This window comes from Watersipora subatra, chromosome 9 (assembly GCF_963576615.1).
Source record: "Watersipora subatra chromosome 9, tzWatSuba1.1, whole genome shotgun sequence".
NCBI classification, from domain to species: Eukaryota; Metazoa; Bryozoa; class Gymnolaemata; order Cheilostomatida; family Watersiporidae; genus Watersipora; species Watersipora subatra.
Window position 1 is genome coordinate 21,925,821 of NC_088716.1, and position 16,730 is coordinate 21,942,550.

The window sequence follows — 16,730 nt, forward strand, 5'->3', positions numbered from 1 at the left end:
ACTTAAACATCAAGCATATTCAAAGCTTGTAGTCTAATAGGAATTTACCTTCATCATCACCAACAGTGTCTGCTTTTAAAGACTTTGATGACACGTCTTCTGGTATCACCTGTACTGATTATTGGAATACCTCAAAAAATTATCTTGTTTTCTAACATGCTGCTACTTCCTATAATAAACAGTTTTCCAATTGACCTGGCTGTTGGATTAGTCAGACACATACACCTTTTTTCTTCAACAACAACTATGATATCCATGTCAACTTCAAAACAAATTAATAGTTGTTGCAATTCAAATTTACATGTACTAAATGATACAACATGTGAAACTGGACTATTCTATGCATACATAGAACTAAGAAGTGGATTTGTTTAAGGCTCAAATTTTGTAACAGTCACAGCCTCTGGTGCCAGCAATTCGCTATCACTAGGCAAATAAAAGGTGTTTTTGTTTTCGCAGAGTCTGAGATCACTGACATTTCATGATGATAAGGAAATCAAACCCCAGTCGCCACATACTGGGTCAAAACAGAATAATTATTGCGCTTTGTTGGCTGACAAACAGTACATTGCCTTACCACAGCAATGTATCCCAAAATTCTTACAAAATTTGAGTTATGTGTGTATATCAAACTGTCAAGGCAAACATGGCCCTAAACATTTCACAGCAGAAATAACTAACCTCTGATGACGATATCACCATCTTTGTGAGCACAATTGTCGGCTGCTGTGTGGACAGGTAGTCTGGTTTTTTAAGAAAGCTGCCCATGAAGCGTTTATAGTGAGCGTTGATATTTGGTCTCGGCCGAACCTATAAATAGAACAAACCCTACTTTCAAGTGATGGAAACAAAATCAATGTTTAGCCTTCATGATTGAAAGCTGACAGTAATATTATACAAATTATAAATAGGATTAGTTTTTCAAGCATTAACCAAGTTTTACATAAGCTTACTCACCTTTGTTACCCCTATTCTTCTGCACCTTTTCTGTCTGAAATAAAGTCAGACTGCATACAGCTCACCAAAAATGGAGAATAACAGACTTCATACACCTTCACCAAATATTGAGAGTAACAGACTAGCATACAAGTAGCGTAGAAGCATAGCAATATCAAATAGCATAGAAGTAGCATACATAACTTAACTATAATGATACATACACCAAAGAAATTCAAATTTCAAAATTCAAAAGAAGATTTACAACTAGTTACCGTTTTATGATGCGCATGGTTTTTAGATATGGAGATCTAGTGTCGTCGCTAGTCGAATCACTCATTACTATGAAATTCATTTACTATTCCGAACTGTAAATTCAAGTCTGTAGAAAGAAGAAACATCAAACGACATTCAACATTTCACTTCTCACAAGCACTCGGGAATGAAATGTGCAGTTTCGCGCTTGAGCTAAGCTCATCGAATAGCATTCACGAAAAGGATTCACCAGGGGTTTTCCATGGCGTTACGATGGTTTTGACTGAGTGAGCTAGTGATCAGAAAACAACCAAAAACGTCATTATTTTTTAATAAATACCTATCTCAGTTATTCGCAATTGACTTATCTAACCATTAAATATTTAAAAATAGCAAAATAAATTAATATAGATAGAGATCATACAAAAGTCTGTTAAAAAGTCTATTAGCCATATTCGGTGCATAAAAATACCTCGACCAGCATAGGATTTTCATTTCTGGCTCGCAATGTCGCGACTGCAACAAAACATTTTACGAACACATTTTAATTTCGCGTTAATCATGACATCGGATGCTCGTTAGACGGAACATTCGACATACCATCAGTGTTGGTGATCCGGTTATTGGTAGACCTAAAGTGTACATAAGTACCTAAATACGTATGGGCAAAACAGTTTTTGAGTAATTGTGACGCACGGGACATTTGAATGCTTTCTAGCAAATTAGTCAGCCCAGACGGGACATTCTGCTGTCCTTTATACTGTTTTAAAAAGCACACCACACCAGCTTTTGTTAAATGATATTTCATCATTGTCATACAATGCATTAAACATTATGAACCATCTAAGTTGTTATGACATGCAAATACATAATCTGACATATCAATAACTATGATGGCTCGATTGAAAGAATCTTCCATGTTTTTAAAGTCATGACATTATTATTCGACCAGTTCAGAGATTTCGGCCTATTATCGTTTTACTAGGAATACGTACCGTTTTGTTTCTAGGCCGAAGGTTAAGGATTCTGCTCGGTTTGAAGAATACATCTAGCATTTTCTCCGTTTTCTAGTTTTTACACCACAAATTTTGGTGATACTTGGCTAGAAAATCGAATGTGCAAGTGCTAAACCATGTAATAATTTAAATAAATAACAAATAATAATAAACAGATATCAGCGCTATTGTTACACTATTGTACTGTGGCAGTTTTGGTTTCCTCTCCAACTCTGTAATCGTATGAGGCTGCCTCAACCTTTATTTTTTAGGCACACTTCAACTTCTAGACTACAAGCATCTCTTCTACGAATCTAGAATCAAGCATTTAATTGTGAACTCAAGGACCCAAAATTTCACATTTTTTGATAATGTTATCTAGCTGCCATTTCGAGTACAGTTCTCTTTCTGCAGTAACAATTTCTAGATGTTTGTTGGATTTTTGTATTGTTATTCTCTTTCAGTACAGCTTTATTGTGTTACCTGTTTTAGGTCGGGGTTGCATGGGTAGAAGGGTTGTATCGGTTTTTTACTTTAAAGGTCTGTGCTTGGGTGTTGAAAACTTCTGGATAGTGGAGAAAAGCCTCTTCCTTTAGTTTTTACAACTGTGTTGTGGACTAAATCAAGTCACAGTTCAGTTTTGTTTTCTTTTTGGTTTTGTGAGCTGTTTGTAATCCGCTTTTGGTGAGGTCTTCTTGTTTTGATGGTGCTGCTGCTTAGTTTAATTACTTCAATAGAGATAAGGTGATCAGCCTGCGGTTTGTGGCAGTCTTTCATTTTTGGTATTTGGTGGATTAATTCAACAATGTACATGTGACATGGTGTCCTTTGGCTTAGTCTAGGGTTTATATGAACTGTTGTTACGATTCAAAGTCACATCTAGAAAGTCGACACCCCCCTTTTGTTAGCCTCAATGGTCATTGATAGGCATGATTTTTAAAGACTTCGTATTGCCTCTCCGTTTTTTATGCTTCATGGGAAATGCTACATATGGCTAGACTATTGCTTCTTGTTTAGTCCAATGCCGCATTCGTTTTTGAGGTTGCTGTTTAATAGTTGCAGCATGTATTATACCAATGAGTGAGCAAGCTTAAGTTCCATCATAGCTGCCCTCGGTGGTGTCAAACGTGTTAAAATATTTTTGCCCATAGTTGGCCATTGTTAATCACTACAGCTTTTTGTAATATGCATTTTTGGTCATGAGGAATGTTTATATACTGTTACACAAAGTGTAGAGCATCAGAAAGAAGTTTTTTATTTGTTGATGAAAAAAATATGCGTATATCAAAAAATATCCATAAAGCGGCATGAAAAATAATGCGGGCAAAATTGACACGAAATGTAAAAGCCAACAAATATTTTGACGACATGAACAGTCATTGCATAAGGTGCTTAAAAAATATTTTAAACCAAACAGAATTTCAACTTCGACAAATGTAAGTTTTGACGTTGCGACTAACAAGGTGTACGTAAAGTCCTGATACAATTTGAAAAAATTTATTACAAAGTCAGTTGTGGAGATATGTTAACCAGATTTGTTTTATTTTCATCAGTGATTCGTGAAGTTTTTTTTATATATAATTTTATACACCTTTACATGAGCACCGTCAGTGAGGCAAAGCACACCAAGTACATATACCAGTTCTTGCCATGTTCGCTGCAGGACATGCTCATCAATAGCGGCATTGGCTTTAGAAATCCTTGTTTTCAAGTCAATTAGGTCATGAACCTTTGTTTTAATAATGATATCCTTCACATAAACCCACAGAAAAAAGTTCACTAGTGTTATATCTGGTGACCATGGTGGCCATTGAATTGGCCCTATATCTGGTGACCATGGTGGCCATTGAATTGGCCCATCTCTTCTGTGCTTGTACATCCATATAAAGCACATTTATTACCCAATAAATGTTAGTTTACTTTGGCATTAGGGCATGTGACTAATCCAAAAGTTGCTAGATTGCTGCTCATGCTAAGGGCTGGACTGTGATGCTGAAGAACGCCTAGATGAAATAGGTAGACAAACTGGAAAAATGCAGTCCCTTCTGAATTTACTAGCCACAAGCCAAGCGTTACATGGTCAGCCATTGTTGCAATAGGTTTCCACAGGCAATGGTCACAACTCGGTATATTAAATGATCGTTTCATCAAGCCTACATTAAGCACCATAACGTGGCACAGCTTTCCATGCGATTGAAAACAACATTAGACAGCGGAATTCACTTTCTGACTTGAAACATTGACTCAAATCATCATTAGTTACAGGGCTACAGACAGCGTTTCAACGAATTCCACGTGTGTTAGGATTTGTGGCTACAAACCAGCGATTACAAAAGAAGTATCGCAAATAAACTTTTTTTTTTACGAAACCAGTTTCTTGCTAATGAAATTTTAACTTACATGTACAATGTTCAAAGTTTTTAGCAGGGTTACGTAGATTAGTACATTTGTAATGCGTTTGACATGCCTCGCATATCTTGAAAATATTAAGCTTGTCATGTAGAAGTTTTAGTGTAGCAATACTATGTATTTGCAAATCAGTACAATGTACAAGATTGAAGTTTGACAAATAAAAATGGTAAGCAACCTATTTCCTGTTATCTATTGAGATCAAACTCCGTCACTGGCAATCCTGTCCATTTGATTTTTTCTCTACATTTGGGACAACTTTCGTAGTAATATTAGAGCTATCATCTTAAGCCGCAGTAATAATTATGCAATGATTTATACAATACTATTCTAGCATTACTTGCTCAGTGCTAATACGGAAAATCGATAAAGAACACAATTGTATCACTTGTCATTGATATGAAATTACAGCAAATTTGGAGCAACTTTATTTGGTTTCTATACATAAAATTACTCGACTCGCTTATATGTCGAAAAGATATGCCCATTACCAAGGCAGCCTGTACTTCATCTAGAAGACGATCAGCAGTCAGTCGTTAATGTTTTTCGTCATTCATTTTATTATTATATTTAGGTGATTACTACCTGTGACTTAGTCTAGGGTCTGTATGAGCTGCTGTTACAGTTAAAAGTCATCTAGAAAATTAACCTTCTTTTTCTTAGCTTCAATGGTTATTGATGGCTTGCTTTTGTGTAAAGATTTTGCATATTTTCTTTTTGATGTTTTCTGCTCTTCATGGGGAGATGTTACATATGGCTAGACTATGATCATTGTATACTGCCCTGTGCTGACATAACCCTATATCTCCGGAATGTGAAATTGTTCAGAAAAGATTATTTAAGAGCGCTTATTGTCTAACCTTACCATATGAATACAAATATAAAAAATTTCTTTCACAATGTTTGTATGGTTATCTCAAATATAATTACCAAGTGAAATTTTGGTTCGGATTAAACAATGGGGTAAACAATGGGATAATTGGTTTAGTGAGCTAATATTGTCATTTGTTCACTAAAATTATGCAGAAAAACCCTTTACTTTGATATATAGGGCTTTGTCTGCATTTTATCACCTGCAATAATCCACATATTAGCATGTACGTTTGAACAAATATGTATTGAATTATTGATATATGGTTTAGAAGAGAGAAACATTGCGTAACACATATGGAGATCAGTTAAATATAATTATTATACCACACAAATTATAAACCCTCAGTAATGCTATATAATAATTGAATGATCACTTGCTTAACATATAGTTATATGGGTCTACTCAAAGTCTGTGACCAAGTCTACAGCATTGCTGACTACCAAATTTTTCCAAATTCGTTGATGGCTCGGTGGCATATGTTTCTCAACCAGGTTCTTGACCAGTCCCTGCTTCTTCTGCTCGCTTACTCCCTGATGTGCTGACTGCGACGGTCCTTGGTCAGCCAAAAGTTTATACCGTGACTTTAGAAAGTCGAACTCCAGCCCTGCCCATAAATGGCAAAACAATGCATTGACCAAATTTGCAATTGTTCAGTAAAGATTGAATTTTAACTGCTTGCCCCGCTCACATGTCAATGGCAATTTGAAAAACTTTTCACACATTCTATTCAGAATTTTATGCTCTTTTTGATGACCAAGAAAAGAAATTCTCAAATAAATGGATAACAAGTTCTATGAGATAAATTGTTTTGTCATTTCTTCTTCAAGTGAGGCATGCCGGAATAAATAAATGACAAAACACTGCATTTAGCCAAAGCATTGTTTTGTCATTGATTTATGTAAAAAAGGTTAAAAATGATGCATTAATTGACTGAAACTAATAGAGCCAGATGAATTGCTAGAGAATGTCTTTTTACAAAATTTCAATATTTATTTAATCAGCTCAAGTTACATGTTAATATGAACTAAGATCGCACAAAGTTAATTAGCCTAAAATCACACACTTTTATAAAAACAACCAGTCGCACAGGTTTGTAAAATTGAAATCATGCATATGTACTGTATATACAATCACATCACATATTCAAATGTTTTGGTTATCTAAATATATGTATAACAAACGTCTGAACGATTCAATCATCAGCTGATATTAAATCTGCGACATCATTTGCCTGTATCTGTTCCCAAAATTCGCGGCTCGAGCTCGGCATAAGGGGACATAGCTTTGTTATGATCTCGGTTTTCTTGCTTGCAGGTATTCCTCGATTTCCTTGACGGAGTGGTTCAGGTTCATGTGATATTTTCGCTTTCACCTTGAGAAAGTCAAACTCCTGGTTTTCTTTCTCATAACTCGTCTTTAAGTACAGCTTGTTGCTCCCTTTTCTGAATTGAAGCGACTTCATCTTAGAAAGATGTGTGCGTTCTGCCTTGTTTATTTTTGCACTACGCTGTTGGCCTTGGTAGTTTTTGAAGTCTTCACAGAGTGGAACGACTACCTTTGCTCCAGCCAGCTCTATGCATTTACATAAATCTCCAAAGTCAAATACATCTTTGATGGCTTTCATTTGACGTTCAACCGAAGCGTGAACGGAATCGGCGAACATGAAAGTATGTCCAGCTTCTAGAAATTTAAATGTTATTTCTGAAGCATTGATACGTCCTGAGTTCACAATTTGGATCATGGTAGTGATTGGTCCCCAATCCTTGTTCTGCGATGAACAATTATCCATGTAATATGTGATGTTGTTGTAATCTTGATCAACTAAGAGAGCCTTAACGTACATGAGTTTCCTCACACTTGCGACTGGCCAGTCGTTCATGCCACACCATATATGTTGTTTTCATATCCTTAGCATATGCTTTCACTGTAAAAAATGTTAGATGGAAGGCAATGATACGCTCAGGGAAACAAACGGACTCCACTCCCTTAGAACACTGGAGTGCAGTTAACAAAATGAGCCAGCCACTAGGAATATATCCTGATTTATCCAGCCAGTCGATTGTGCTGTACCTGCAGACTCGGGAAGTGTCCCATTCAACATCGACTCTTTAATGTGCACCCGCGTCCAAATAATAAATGGAAGAATCGACCCACCTTGTGCATTGGATACAACCTACTAGGGTCACAAGAGTTCCTCTCTCTGCTGAAGTTGAAAGTCCTAATTGCTTGATGTTTTTCTGTGCAAGAATCTTCTCAGGCTTGTGGACAGTTATGAGGGCTGTTTCATCCATGTTATATATATTTCTTATAAAAAGTTCATACTATTTCATAACTTCTTCGAGATTGTTGAAGGTTTGGACATTAGTTTTGTTAAAGCTGGTCGCATGAGTCAAACTTGCCGCTTTTGGTGTCCTCACTGAAATTGTAGGGTGTCATTTTAAAAATCCATATATTCAGTCAGCACCGGCCATGTTATCTCCTTTCCAAGTTTTCGGCTGTTTTCTATTTAAATAGCATGCATATTCGTAGGCGAATTCTCTAACCATTTTCTTGGTCAGTCCAGAATGCAGTTTGGAAGCTTTGATTATGTAGTCCACCAGTAAGCTTTTTTCACGGTCATTGAAAATACGATATTGTCCATGCCTTGGTTGAAACAGCTACAGTGTCGCCACATTCTTGAGCTTTTCTTGCTTTGTCTACAGCACGGGCCAGGGTGGATTTAGTCATACTCACAGACTCTGCAGCGCCATGGATATCAGCGTCATGGACTCTGGACAACGTCATGGATATGAGTATCATCTGGTCTGTTTCTCTTTGTAGGGGCTCTGTTGCAAACCATGATCTGTAATAACAACTAATAATGTAGGCGTGCTAACAGCATATGGGGCATATTGGGACATGTCCAATATGCCCCATCTATGTTGTCCCAATATGCCCCGTGGGTATACCTACCACAAAAAAGTTGTTTGACAAAAATTTCTCAACGTAACTTTCTCAACCATTAACTTATTCTGTTTAAAAATCTAAGCTTTGTACCTGGTCATTTTTACGGAGCACAATATCCAGTATAAGGCTCTAGTTTACTTTTATATCTCAAAAGGTTTTCACTTACCAAATTGTAGCTTTTGGTCTCTGGCTTTTGATTTCAATATGGCTGCCCAATGATGTCATTTCCTATAACCTGTCTAAAGATTACTGCTGCCAAGAGAAGACAAGTAACAAATATTGTGATGTGTCAATATGTGCTATGTCCCAATATACCCCCATCTCCTCTACCACTCCCTTGAACTCTTCTGACTCACAGGACACCAGGGCTTCAGAATGATACTTACCTGGCATGTCTATGTATCCTCTCATTGCTTTGATTGTTTGGTTAATCAAAAAATTGGCAGTTACCAATGAAAGATCTCTGTTCTGCAAAAGTAAGGAATGCCTAGAAACCTCTTCCAGTGCATCTGGCATAATATCTTGATTGATGACGAAGTTCTGGCTTGTTAGAGTTGCAACTAATCCTTGAAACTTAGTATCATGTGGGTGGGACTTGAAGTGGGCAACAAGACTTTCAAAGGATACCTGTATATTGTTGTTGCTATACTCGGAGAAGATGCACACCACTTTGTATCTAGAAGCTTGCCTATCTTCCTAAACTGACTGTCTAAAGATTCAGCACACTGCTTCACTTCCTCCTGCATCTTGGGAGACTTGCTATATAAAGAATACAAGCTGGCGACAAATATCTTGAATGAGTTGATACCACAATTAACCTACCTCTTCAATTGCATCACCAACAGGAAGCTCTAATCTATGGTTAGAAATGATGTCTGAGAATCGGTCTAACAGTAGACGTCTAACCCCAGAAGTTTGACCAGGCATAACTGAAGCACCATCTGAGGCAAAGCAGAAGTGGCGCTTCAGATATGAGTGGTCACACCCGTGGTTGTTAAGAGTTGGTATCAAGCAATCTACAATAGATTTAGCATCAGCAGTCTTCAAATGTACCATATCTAAAATAAAGTGGTGGGAATGTCAACACATGCCCTGAGATGGATAACAAGTTCCTCCTCATTGCTTACTGTACTGCTTTCATCAACCATTACTGAAATCTTTAATTGTTTCTGACTGATATAACCAACCAATGCCCCTCTCATATCTGAAGAAGTACTTGAAATCATACTTGCACATGATTTGTCACTATGGAGGACACCGCCCATATCAATCCCATTCTGCTAGTAACATATAATATGCTCACACAGGTGCTCACCATAAGGTGTTATGGTCTATTCATTTTTGCAATGTTATAGGCTACACGAAATACTTTTTCTGTTGAGCTCAGGTGTTTGGCGCATTTATTTGCCAGCATCTTCTGAGTGACGCTGTCCTTTTTTTAGCTTTAAATACTGTCTCTGATGATTTATGTGCCTCTGAGGCTAAATGTTTAGCTATCTCACCCCTAACCGTGGACAACTTAGTGGTGCACTGTTGTTTAAAATTGGCAGCGCCACTGTCTATTGGCTCAAAGCTGACCTTAATCTTCATCCACTCTGTTGATGGGTTCATTCCTTTATTCTGCTTCATCGTAGGAATGGGTGCCTTCTGGCACCACAAGCAACCTATTTGGTTATTTTTGCGATGACCCATGGATGCTTGCTCTTCACATCTGACAATGTTTTTGGATTCCCTTCGCCAGACATCAGGCCAATTTAAATATAATTCAAAAAGAGAACGAACCACATGACACTACAATATTCAATAAACTAATCATAACATTCAGCGACTCGCAGTTTGCACCACCACAGTTCCAATCAATAAGTGAAGTTAAGATTTTAAAGAAGAAATTTTTCACACACCATATTGAGGAGATAATCCATAGAAAGTACAAATCATAAATCAGAAAATTGCCCATCTCACCAATAATGATATATCAGGAGAAGAGCATTAGAAGAACGAAGACATTGACGCCACAGACTGTTACAAGCTGGGAAAACAGATTGTTTATCTAAATGGTGATTCTATGGTCAGCCTTTTTGTATAATTGCCGATTTTATTTCCGTACTTACTGGTGCGGTGCTGAAATGTGTTTAAAAAAGTAGTTTTTTAATTAAAAACAGCTGAAATGATCAGACTGACAAACAGAAAACAAAATGCTTTGCCACTGTAACAAAGGTAACTCACTGCTTGATATTTTTAACTGCTGTTACAGGCTGCTTTATTTGTTCAATTGACCTCCGTAGTTTTTTTGTAGTTGTTGCTTTACGATCCGGTCCTGCTAGTTTCAAGTTTCTAGTCCTGGAGAGATCAAGAACTTTTCTGAGGAATTGCATTAGTTTGTCTCATTAGTTTAAGGATTCACCGATATATAAATATTCATAGTATCTGCATGAGACAAGAACAAAAAGCAAGTGTTAAGATACCAAAATTTGGTCTGAAAGACCTAGTCATGCGAGATTTTCTCTACAGCTGAATTGCGAAATATCACAAGAAAAACTAACCAAGTAGTACAATTAATTTGATTTAATACAGCCAATTTTTTTCTCACAACATTATATTTTTATCACAAATGTCCCATCATTTAAGCAAGTTTCACTTCATAGCTCCAGAACTACTATTTTGAGAGCAGTAAATTTTATATCATCTGAACGCCAAGAAAATAATTAATTCAAAGAATTTTATGTGAGTAAATAAGCATGTGTAGTTGGCATCAAATAACTCTGAATGCCAAATTATTATTTATGGACACGCCCCATATAAAAACCATGCGCATCATAAGACATTAACTAGTTAATCTAGCGCTTGCGAAGCGTTTGCGTTTCCAAGTCTGTGATACGTACAAACAACAATGACCAGACTCTCATTATTTAAACTTCTGGTTCTGTATAGCATCAACGCTAATGTCCATGTCTAGTAACACCTTGCATATTGTATAACAAAATAAAAATACCAAAAACTTGCAGTGATAGCCGTTCAACCTCTGTATTGAATGCGTACTGGGATCCAACTAGAATATTCATGCCGTTACATCATATTTGTTCACGCGATCAATGGAACTTTCTCCTCTAGATACCTGTTCAAAAACATGTTTGTTACCTAAGTTCTAAGTGACTGGCATCATAACCAAAATAATTGATACTTTTCAATGTTGCAAAGGAATAAAAATGTACTTATTCTCACTTACACGGTCCTTGAGCTGTTGTGTGAGGAAGTTACCCATAAAATCCATTACTAAGACCATATACCGCATTATAACTATAAGAATCCAATGTATGTTATGAAAAACAAAATAAAAGACCTTCAGATGCACTGAATTTATAAATATGGATGGAACCCTGGGATAGAAGGTTTACTGCTCATTCCTAGTACGTATGTAAATATTTATGGTGTGACAAATAATTTACAGAAAAGCAACTGCTTATAACCAAGCAATAGGAACATATTTTCAAGTTCAAAAATGTTGTAAGAAACGCATCCACTGACATGGCTGCATAAATTGGTACAAGCAGCAGAGTGAAAAACACGAACTTGTAGGTTTGAATTCCAACTTTTTACGAGTTTCCTTTTGGAAACAACACAATATTTGTTGCTAGGGGTAGAATATTTAAACATGAATTGAAGGATTGCATAAAATGCTAGCTAGCCCTTCATAAAAGCTCATAATAATTAATTATGAATATGATTATAACAAAAATGTGGACACTGATGGTCTGTTGGATTTGATCCCACTGTTGACCTGCGTTCTACAAACCAAAAATTTATTGTATTATAAAATATAGATTTTTATTGGCTATGGGACCATGTTATTTAAATAAAGTTCACATTATGAACATGCATTGTCTGCAGATATAGCTGGATATAATATACCCTCTGTCATGATATTTGCATTCTCAAATTGAAACAAATAGGAAATATTTTATGATAAAGAAAAGTCATATGAAAGATCAGAAAAAACAACAGTATTTTCCCTAATACCACATAAATGTTTAAAAAGTCATCTGACTTATAAAACACAACGCACAACTTTGCACACAGCATAATCTCAAAGTCTTTGTTGGAAATTTCACAATTTTAATATTTTTCAAAAGAAAGTACACTTATAAGAATGCGTCTCTTGTAAATATCGAATAGTTCATAGAAGGCTTGAACACTTTTTTTAACTTTGTTGCTGCAGTGTGCCCGAATTACTGCTTCGGAGCGATCTGGAAAGGCCTTCTTTAACTCTAGCGTCTTTACTCTTTTCGATAACGAACCATCGAAGTAAAGTTCTTTGGACCTTACTTCATCGTATTCTGACCACTTTCGTTTATATCCTGCAAAAATAATTTCAATTTGATTAGAAATAAAACTTTTTTGTTTAGCAGCAACATTTGACATAGGAACAAAAGATTACCTGTTCTGACCATGTTCTGCTAAATATATTCAAGCAGCTTTTTGTCTTTTGATAGAACGTTTGAACTTAATGGCCTCAGTGTATTCAATCCGACTTCTAAAGCTCTGGATAATTCTATTTTGTTTTAAAAAGTTTCAATGTTGAGTTTTTTTAGCCGAAAGCAACAAGGATCTGTGCAAACTTCGTAATACCTATTTACAGTTATTTTTTGTGCTGCTTTAGGCATTCGGGATAGGTATGCATAAGCGAGATTCCGTGGTTTTAGTGGTGCCAATTGATTTTTCTAACAGCTGTACAGATTGAAAAATAGATAGATAAAAAGTTTTCTTCTTCCATTTGTATTTTCACTATATATAGACAACTCTACTGAGCTTTCACTTGGTATATGTATTCACTTGGTATCGACCATATCATTATGCAAATAAACTTCGGCTGCTTTCTCAACTAAAATAGGAAGAGGCTCAAGTGATTGCAAGAAAAAGTCAACCTTACTGATGTTACTGATGATCTCTCTTCAACCTCTGCTTTTTACATGCTGCTGTCTCTGTTACTCGGTCATTCTGCGACATGCTGTTGATTTCTTCTGCCTGTTACTGATGTTACTGATGATCTTTCTCTTCAACCTCTGCCTATCTATGGCTTCTGCATGCAGCAATGACTTCTCACCTCCAACCATACCAAAATACTTTTGGACTCTAAATACTTCGGTCCTAACACCATTGAAAAAAATCACAGCCATCGTTGCATTGACTGTTCCTGCACGCTTACCATGCTACTGGGTTTTCGGGCAATGTCACCAGATTTCTCCATTCAAACCTTCATTCGCATTCTGCGTATTCACCTTCGCATACCGCTCCAACAATTTCCTGTCAGACAATCTCTCGTACACCGGCAGGATCGCTTTCAACAGAGCATTCGGTAAGTCAGGTTTTGAAGGCGCTCTTTTGGAATTTTTATACCAACACCAGCCATTGTCAGGGCAGTAATCATGCTGCGGGTGCGAGTCATCAAACATTATATCATAAGGTGTGGCCAAAATCTCTCTTTTCATTCCATCAATGTAACCTGAATTCGATTTAAAGACTTGCGTATTTATATCCTAGAATTATACAACATGACTCCATATACACACAAACTTTTTCTAGCTGTGTGGGCAAGGCCATTTTTAAGCCTGATTGTGGCGCGAGAGACATTAGAATGCTTCAACGCATATTTTACAGCCCAGATGTAAACTTTTGCTGACATATATGCTGTTTTAGACAGCATTTGACACCAACTATCACTGAATGAAGTTTCATCCAGCAATGGATTGAAGACTTATTAAACATTTAAGTTGGTGTGATGCGCTGGACCATAATTTGACATGAAAAACTACTTTGTGATCAATTGCAAAAATCTTCTGAGATTTTTGACTTGTGAGATTGTTTTACAATCTCATATTTCTTACAAATACATACTATTTTGTTTTCAGACCCAAGTTTAATGGCTCTGTGAGGTTTCAAAAAAGGCAACCGCCTGTGACGGGCGGGACAAAAATAACATGAAAAATCCCACATTTTTCTACATTTTTGCAGTTGTTAGACAATAAATCGTCATGAGTTGGAGTTACAACTTCGATATACAAGCGGTAAACCAAATAATAATTTAAAGTTGGTATATTTTATTTAAACTTAAAACACATGATTCAGAGATTATTAGACTTTCATGCGGTAAACCTTTTCTTCTTAAAATCGTCGTATTTTGCCATTATTATTTCCTCATTTTTTTGTCAAAAGTAGCTCAGTGACCTGATAGTTCTTGCTGGTGCAATAACTGGAGATGCTTTAAGAAGACAGTTTCTCTGGGTGGTTCTTTTTTCATTGGGGTTTGGCCACATGAACTTCTTGCTTTCACGGTGCATGTACTTTATAGTGTAGCTACTTTCATTGGCTTCTGCTGTTAGAATTTCTCCAATGTTGACCTAAGAGTCATAGGCCAATACGACCAGCATTTGTGGTGCAAACTGCGTTAGTGTTTGTGAAATATCTCTTGTGGTTACCTCTTGATTAGGTTCGCTGCTCTGTGTGTGTGGAATTGGCTGCCAAAGGAAGGACACCATTCAATCAGAACAACATCGCTATCTTTTTTAGTTGCTATGATGGCACGATCGAATGCCATGTATTAGAGGCACTATTGACCAGGGTTCTATGTAGATTCGCGCTGTTTCAGTAATCATATTTTCTGAGATGTAGTGGTTCTTTAATGGTTTTGCTGATTTGGAAGTTATTATTGTTGCGGCTTCCACAAATGACTGCGGAGTTTACAGCGTACCTTTTCTAGTACACTGCCATTATAACCTGTTGTTTGACGCTTTCGCTCAATCCCATCTATTGCACCTTTGTCATGCGATGTAATTTATGTAACCATACTTTAAAACACACATTTGGTTCAGAGATTACTCCGTGATTTGAAGGCATCATGCTAGGTGTCTGTATAAGTAGGATAATCTTGAAAAAGTCCATTTGAGTTACGAAACATCGCAAACTAATTCTAATTTTTCAATTCTCTCAAAAAAAAACTGGTTTTCTTACAACAAAAAACATCCCAAACATAGGCAGACATCGTCATATTATTAAAAATTTCCCGTGTGACCGGAATATTTGTACGTGCTTATACATCAGAAACTTGCCATATTTTCAGCAAACTGACAAGTTTGGCTAAGGCATAGCAGCCCAAAATTGAATTATACAAATGAATTTTTTACCTCATAGCTTAGGGAGAACAGGATGCAACTAAATGCTCTAAAATTGTGACGTGCGGGACAAACTATTTTTGCTTGCCTAAATGGTAAAGAAAAATTTTATTTGCTAAAAAACACCTGGGCTAAAAATTTTACTCTTGTGTTGATCATAAGAGCAAAGCAAAATTCATTTCAAAATGAATAGCAAAGTTTGAGAGAAGATGACCCATTGTCCCGCGTGTCACGCATCGTACCAAAAAAATCTACTTGCATGTCCTATATCATCATGAGAGTAGGCTTCATTTAAAAAAAATTAATGTTTCGGTATGTCTGAACATGTCTACTCACTAATTGACAGAAAATTATGATCACAAAAGATGGAGAAAAGTTTGCTTGTGTGTGACACTATGCTTGGTCTTGCCCCTGCATAACATAAAAATTTCACCCGGTAAACAGCCATGTTTATCTGGATTAAATATTCCATAGACTGACTACCACACTCATCATTAGCCATAGCGCTGACCACGGCCCCCCTCCCTCACATTGGCATGTATGCTGGTAGAGACTATGTTGTGTACATAGGCTTATATCGAGTTACATTTAGACTTATAAGTTTCACAAAATGTATTGCTGTTTGGGCGACTCATAGAATCAGCTAAATACATATTCTTGCTTGCTGTATGAAAAATATTGTAATCACACCACATTAACCTTAACTTGAAACGCACTCTCGTCTGCAAGTTGTAGAGATCTATTCACCGAGATTCGAGATCTAAGGTTTGTGATCTGACTCTATTTTACAAATTTCTGTCCCACTAGGTAGTAACGAAATTTTTCTCAAGCACATGTAATCGCTAAAGCATCCTTTTTCTAACCATAGCATACCTAGTTTCTGCTTCTGACTTTTTTCATGATGCATCCCTACTCAACCAGTTGCCATTCATTTTCACCAGATGAATTCCACTTAAGCAGATGTTTTTGTAGCAATCTGCAGTTATGTGTCCCTAGTCGCTACGCACGCTTCCTAGCAGCTAGCATTTGCTGAGAAGCCATGAAGCCATTTAAACCTCATTTTTTGAATGAAAGATTTTAGTAGGTCAGTGACGTGGAGATCAAAGGTGGAGGTTTATGATTGCTTTGTCTATGGTCAAGTCCATTTTA

The 16,730-nt window shown here is 36.7% G+C and overlaps 1 long non-coding RNA gene across 1 annotated transcript in view; it reads left to right on the forward strand.

Moving 5' to 3' along the window:
• Positions 1 to 1,701: 1,701 nt before the first annotated feature.
• LOC137403828 (uncharacterized) overlaps positions 1,702 to 16,730 on the forward strand; it is a 29,298-nt gene continuing 14,269 nt past the window's right edge. The window contains exon 1 of the long non-coding RNA XR_010979622.1: positions 1,702 to 1,838. This is a non-coding gene — a long non-coding RNA (uncharacterized lncRNA). The remainder of the gene's footprint in view (positions 1,839 to 16,730) is intronic.